The sequence below is a fragment of the Lissotriton helveticus genome, chromosome 2_1 (genome assembly GCF_964261635.1).
Source record: "Lissotriton helveticus chromosome 2_1, aLisHel1.1, whole genome shotgun sequence".
NCBI lineage: Eukaryota > Metazoa > Chordata > Amphibia > Caudata > Salamandridae > Lissotriton > Lissotriton helveticus.
Window position 1 is genome coordinate 1,743,130,920 of NC_136059.1, and position 6,330 is coordinate 1,743,137,249.

The following is a 6,330-nucleotide window of genomic DNA, read 5'->3' on the forward strand; positions in this document are numbered from 1 at the left end:
AGAGCAGGTAATTCTTTGGTAGATTTAAACTGTGGTGCATCTTGTACATTGCAATATAACAACATACCTTATCCATGTGTTCTTCTGTTGTAGGTTTCACAGACAGTACCCCACACATTTGACTGGGCATACGTGAGTACAAGCACAACAGGTAATTGTTTGGTAGAGTCCCCCTATGGAGCACATGGTATATTTCTGTATTACAAATTCACAATGTGCTGTAACAATCTTTACTTCTATTGCAGGCTCTACGGACAGTGCTACATATAAGTTTGAAAGGGCACTGCAGTGGACAGAAAAATCCAGGTAATTACACTCTACGTTTTGCCGGCGATGCCTCAGTATTATGTGACCGATTGCAATCATGAGCATAGGCATCAACTTTAACCATGTTCCTTTATTTTGCAGGCTCTGTGGCATAGCGGGCTAAACCCAGTTGTTGCAAATATGTTCAAGCACGAAGCTGTACCATCTGCCGAGTGTGATGCTTCACCACAAAGGAAGAAATGTTGCCTTGTCTTCAAGGAAGAGTGGATGAAAGAAATTGTGGAGGCTGAGACCCAGAAATCACGAAGCAAGGTTTGCGTGCAACTTGGGGAACTATTTCAATACAGTCCAGATGTGGGCTTAATTTGCAAAGCATGTGCAGAAGCCAAGATTGTTGGGGACTTTTCCACAGGGAAGAAATGGAGTGATGGCTGGAAACTGGATTACCTGAAACGCCATCTAATTAGCAAAGTTCACGAGTCTGCCATGGTGATATTGAGAAACAGAAGTGCTGCTGCCAGGTTTGGTTTTGGAGTGCGGGCAATGCTGACAGAAACTCCCACTGACAAAGCAAATAGGATAGAAGTAGTTGAACGACACAGATCCCTGCCTGAGGAGATAAAGGTTCTCATCAACAATGTGTTGCTGGCAGTCAAGATGAATACTTCAATGTTATCTGTACAAGACATCCATGACCACCTAGCTTTGTATGTGAAGATACCAGACAGCTGGAGGAGCAAGAACTATGCCTTTGAGTTCCTTGAGGCCATCAATAGCGTGATACAGTAGTGAAGGTATGGCAGAACTTCGTAACGCTTTGTATCACACATTGATAATTGATGAGAGCACAGATATTTCTGTTACAAAAATGCTCATTCTGTACTTCAAGTACCGACCTGTAACCTCAACAGAGCACAAAACACAGTTTGGGGGCATAGTGAAGCTGACTAGTTGTAATGCTGAGGCCATCACTACTGCTGTGAAGGAATTCTACACTGCCAATGAACTGGACCTCATGAAAATGGTCATGTTCACATCCGATGGTGCGTCTGTGATGCTGGGTAAAAATAATGGTGTTGCTACTCGCCTTAAACAATCTATTCCCCATCTAGTTGAGCAGCATTGTGTCCCTCATCGAGAAGATTTGAGAGTTGATGATGTCTGGAAGAGAGTTCCAATGATTAAAGAGATGGAGACATTATTGAGGACTGTCTACACTGTGTTCTCCAGATCAACTGCAAAGAAGTCCAAGCTGGATGAAATGGCATTAGTCACTGACTGTGAAGTGGTCTCTTTTCGACCATTGAATGAAGTCCGGTGGCTTTCGAGGCATTTTGCAGTGGTGCACTCATTCGGAATTACGAGGCTGTTCTTAAGTACTTTGAGCATGAGAAAGTTGAATGCTATCAAGAGTAAATTGAGGAATAGACTAGAGGAATAGACTAGAGCAGAAGCATTTGGATATGCTGATGAGGACAAAGGCCTACCTCCTGAATGGGAAAGTTGACCTTGATAAAGTTTATCAGCACTGGAAAAATGGCAAGGATCGCCGTGAGAAGCAACCCTGTCACCCATCTAGTGATGCCACTTGACTTGTCTGAACGTCCTTCTCCCACAGTCCATGTTTGCGCGGATGTCTGAGTTTTACAAACTATCCCTGGCGGGATAGCCCAACATTACTCAGTAGCTTTCACATCACATTGTAAATGTTATGTAATTTTGTAACTTATTGTGTATATTTAATATTGTATAGGCTCAACATTTCCCCACCCAATGAACAGTGCTCCAGTTAAAAATATTTAGTAAAATCTTATGATGGTACCACCTTTTGGAGTCTTGTGCTTTTCTAAACCTTAAGTGTACTTACCTGTGTAACCAATCAATGTCATGGCGTCGTTATCCAATATGCAAAAGCTTAACGTGGAGCTGTTTGTGTGAAAAAGCACCATCTTTTCACTTTTTTAAGCCAACGTTTGGAGTGACATTTGGCGCTGCACACGCGCGTGGTCTGGTTCCTGGCGCACCTGGCCATGATTGCAGCGCACAGAGACCCTCCACTGGCGCACACAGAGGAAAAAAATTAGTGGGAACATTGCCTAGGACAAACCTTTTTAATAAGTTTCCATTAGGACATACTTCGAAATGCAGCTGTTAACATCCTTACATTACTTTTCTAAAAGAATAAACCTTTGTCACCACATTGTCTCAAATGACTCCATCAATTAAAGCCATATACTGTCTCCGAAGAGGCCTTTAGATTTTCTGCATGAGCAATTGCACACATTGTTATTTATTTCAGGTAGCAGATACCCTAAGAAGAAGGCTTATTTCTTCTTTTGCTCTCTCTACCATGACTTCGTAGCATAGGAGGCCAACTGACTTCCCTTTCAGCCAGAGGCACCTGAAGGTTAGCATTATGTGTTTTCGAATTATAATTTTTTTGTTTTTTGTTTTAAAGTATGTGTTCTGTTATTGTAAAGGGTAAAAACAATTGGGAAAGTTGTCCCTAATAGATCCTGCCCCATCAACCACCGAGATCATCCAATAACCATTTACAGGTAGAGGAGGCTTTGTTTGTTTTTTCATTGCTACTCGGGCCTCATGGACTTGCCTATCTAAGTTTAAATTGCCCACTTGCAAGGTGCCCACAGGTACTCATTGAGAACAGTGCAGAGAGGAATTCCTGTGTGAAATTATGTTTCACACAATTATAAGAGGTCCCATGTTCCTGCATTGGATTCACTGGCTGCGGGAATAATAAACCCTAGTTTAGAAAGTGGAATTTCCAGCAGGGAAAATCATTGTGACCTGTTTACAATTGTTAAAGAATTCACAAAGCTGCATTTTAATAGTAGGTTTACATGTGTGGAGAATTCGCAGTCGGGGCGATACACTACGCGCATACAAAGATAGGCCTGTCCTATGTTTTTATGTGTGGAGTTCTCAGCCCGACTGTAAAGTGTCCGCTCTCATAAACATACTATTAAAATGCAGTTTTAAGAATACTGAAAAAGTAAAAATTTACTCAAACATGTAAGTTTACTTCAGGTCCTGTGAGAAAAGACTGTAGTGTATCCGAAATTACTCTAAGACCGCTGCCAAAACATCAGACAAGGTATAGAGGGAGCATGTAATGCTCTCTCCTGCCAGCCAACATTCTCTTCTCCTTATTCGAAACCCCCTCACCCACTCCTTCCACTGCTGACTTACAACATAATAATAATAATAATAATAATAATAAAGTAGTTTATAAAGCGCCTGGCGACGCCATCCCGGCGTGTCCCCACGCTGTGGAGATAAAATTAGCAAGCAACCTTGGCATCTTCCCCGCCCAAGCTATGCTTTAAAGATTGTACAAATGGGTTTTCAGAAGACTTCTGAACGCGGCCTCCGATCTTTCCAGTCTGAGGCATATCGGGAGTCTGTTCCAGTTTAGAGCCGCTACGACTCTAAAAGAGCGACCTCCCAATTTGGCTCTTTTTACATGGGGAATCGTCAGCTGACCCGTCCCTTCTGAGCGTAGAGCTCTACTAGGCTCATACCTATGTACCAGGTCTTGGAGATAGGATGGAGCTTTATGCCAGAGTATCCTGTGGCATATTAGGAGAGATTTATACATAACTCTCTTCTTGCCCGGCAGCCAGTGTAGAGCCGCGAGAACAGGTTTAGATGCTGCTCTTTTGGGGAGTCTCAGGACAAGACGAGCAGCCGTATTTTGAAGAACTTGCAGGCGCCCCATGCTTTTTTCTGTGGCGCCTAAAAACAGGACATTCCCGTAATCCATACGGGACGTTACAAGTGCCTGAGTCATGGTTCATCTGGCATCAAGAGGAAGTAAATCTAAGGTGTGATTGAGTGTTTTTAACACCCCAAAACACTTTCCCACTAGGCGACGAATGTGGCCTCCGTAGGATAGAGTGGGATCAACCCATATCCCCAGGTTCTTTGCCTCCTTACAAGGAACAGGGTGTTGGACCCAGACATGATGGCCACCAGTCCGCTGTCCAGCTCAGGTTGGTCCCACCAACCACCATTACCTCGGTCTTGGAGCCGTTTAACTTCAAACAATGCGCGTTCATCCATACTGCCAGAGCCTGCATACAGGCCTTGAAATTGGATGCCGCCGTTGAAGGTGCTTGAGAGAGAGAGATCAGCAGTTGGGTGTCATCGGCGTAGGAGACTAACTCCACTCCGTATGCTTGCACCACTTCGGCCAGGGGGGCCATGTATGGATTAAATAAAGTTGGACTGAGGCACCCCCTGTTCTAAGGCGATCTCTGCTGATCTAAAGGAGCCTCGTTGAACCTGAAAGCTTCGGCCTGTCAGGAAGGATTTCAGCCACCCCAGCGCGGAATCCGTGACACCCGCTTTGTTTAGACACTCCAGCAAGATGGAATGAGCTACAGTGTCAAACGCCGCACTGAGGTCTAACATCACCAGTGACATGGTGTGTCCGGCATCCGCTCCTCGTCTCAGGGTCTCAGTCGCTCTCAAAAGGGCCGTCTCAGTCGAGAAACCCGACCGGAAGCCTGATTGAGAGGAATGCAGGATGTTAGCCTTCTCTAAGTGTGCCATCAGTTGAGAGTGAGCCACTTTCTCAGCCACTTTGGCTAGGTATGGTAGTAGGGAGATTGGCCTCAGGTTCTCAAGTACTTAATGGCTCACATTGGGTTTCTTCTTTATAGGAAGAACTACCGCTTTCTTCCAGTCTTCCGGAAGCGTTTTGGAGACAAACGAAGTCTGAAGTACATGCCGGATGTAAGGCTCCAGAACCCTGAGGCTCTCTCCCAACACCCTAGGGGGTGCCGGGTCCCGAGGGGAGCCAGACTTAATCCCCTGACAGATGCTACGAAGTACCTACGGGGGCGGAACCGAAAAATACTTCAGATTGTTTTCCGAATTACTTGCCCCCATGACTTCCTCAAAACTTAGTCCAATTTCAGGTTTGTTAGAAAAGGTAGCATAAATAGCCCTGACCTTTCCTGCAAAGTATTCAGCTATTCTGTTACACTCTGCCACCGAGTCATTAACTGGGGCATTGGAGCTTGCTACCAAAGAAATCTCCTTAAAGATCTTAAAAAGTTCTTTCAAGGAGTTTTCTGCCTCCCCGATACGATTTTTATAGTGGGTGGTTTTAGCTCCTCGCACCATAATTTGGTACTTTCTCTGTGCCTCCTTATAAGTTTTCTTCATCTGAGGGCAGAAGTCCACCCGCCATCTACGCTCCATTCTTTTGCAGTCCGATTTTGCAGCCTGCAGATCGGGTGTGAACCAAGGAGCTGAATTTTTACCTCTGCTCCCTGCCTTCAATAGACACATTGGGGCCGCCGCATCAAGAGCACTAAGAATGCACTCTTCTAGCTTTTTATTTGCGCTTTCGCTGTCAGCGCCCCCGGCGGACCCCCTTCCTGCAGCAATTTGCTGAAGGTGTCTTGTGAAAAGTGCTTCCATTTGCGACGGGGGTAGCTCTCATTCTCCCCTCTTTGTGTGTCTGTAGCTAAAATGTTTATTTTAAAGGGGACTAAGTAGGGATCCGACCAAGGTACAGGAAGGGGAGTATCCACCCTCACTACGTCCCAACTTCCAAACACTGGATCCAGTAGATGGCCATGCTTATGGGTCGGAGTAGTATTTTTCAGTTCTAATTGTAATGCCTGCAACTCTTGCCTTAAGTCTATGGCCTCCTTGACCTTCTCATCTTCAAGGTGGATGTTGAGGTCTCCTAACACCAGAAGTCTGCTCTTCCTTATGGCTAAGTGAGCAATACCCTCCACCAGACTAGTCTTAAAATATTTAAGCCCCCCCTGGGGGTCTATATACAAGGATCCCCGACACAGAGTATTGAGGTCCTAGTTTCAAATTAAAATGTCCGGCTTCGCAACTATCTATTTTTAGGGGTTCTAGAGTGCATTCAAGCGGAGCCTTAATAGCAATGGCAATCCCCCCTCCCCTCCCCCTGCTCCTATCTATTCAGGCCAAGGAGTAGCTTGGCGGGATAGCTTCTATTATGTCCGGGTCAGAGTTCTCCCCCAGCCAAGTCTCCGTTGGGAAGAGAAAGTCCAG

General features: G+C 45.2%; 1 pseudogene; it reads left to right on the top strand.

Moving 5' to 3' along the window:
- Positions 1-447: 447 nt before the first annotated feature.
- Positions 448-1,383, top strand: LOC144819919 (uncharacterized; annotated as a pseudogene).
- The last annotated feature ends 4,947 nt before the right edge of the window (positions 1,384-6,330 follow it).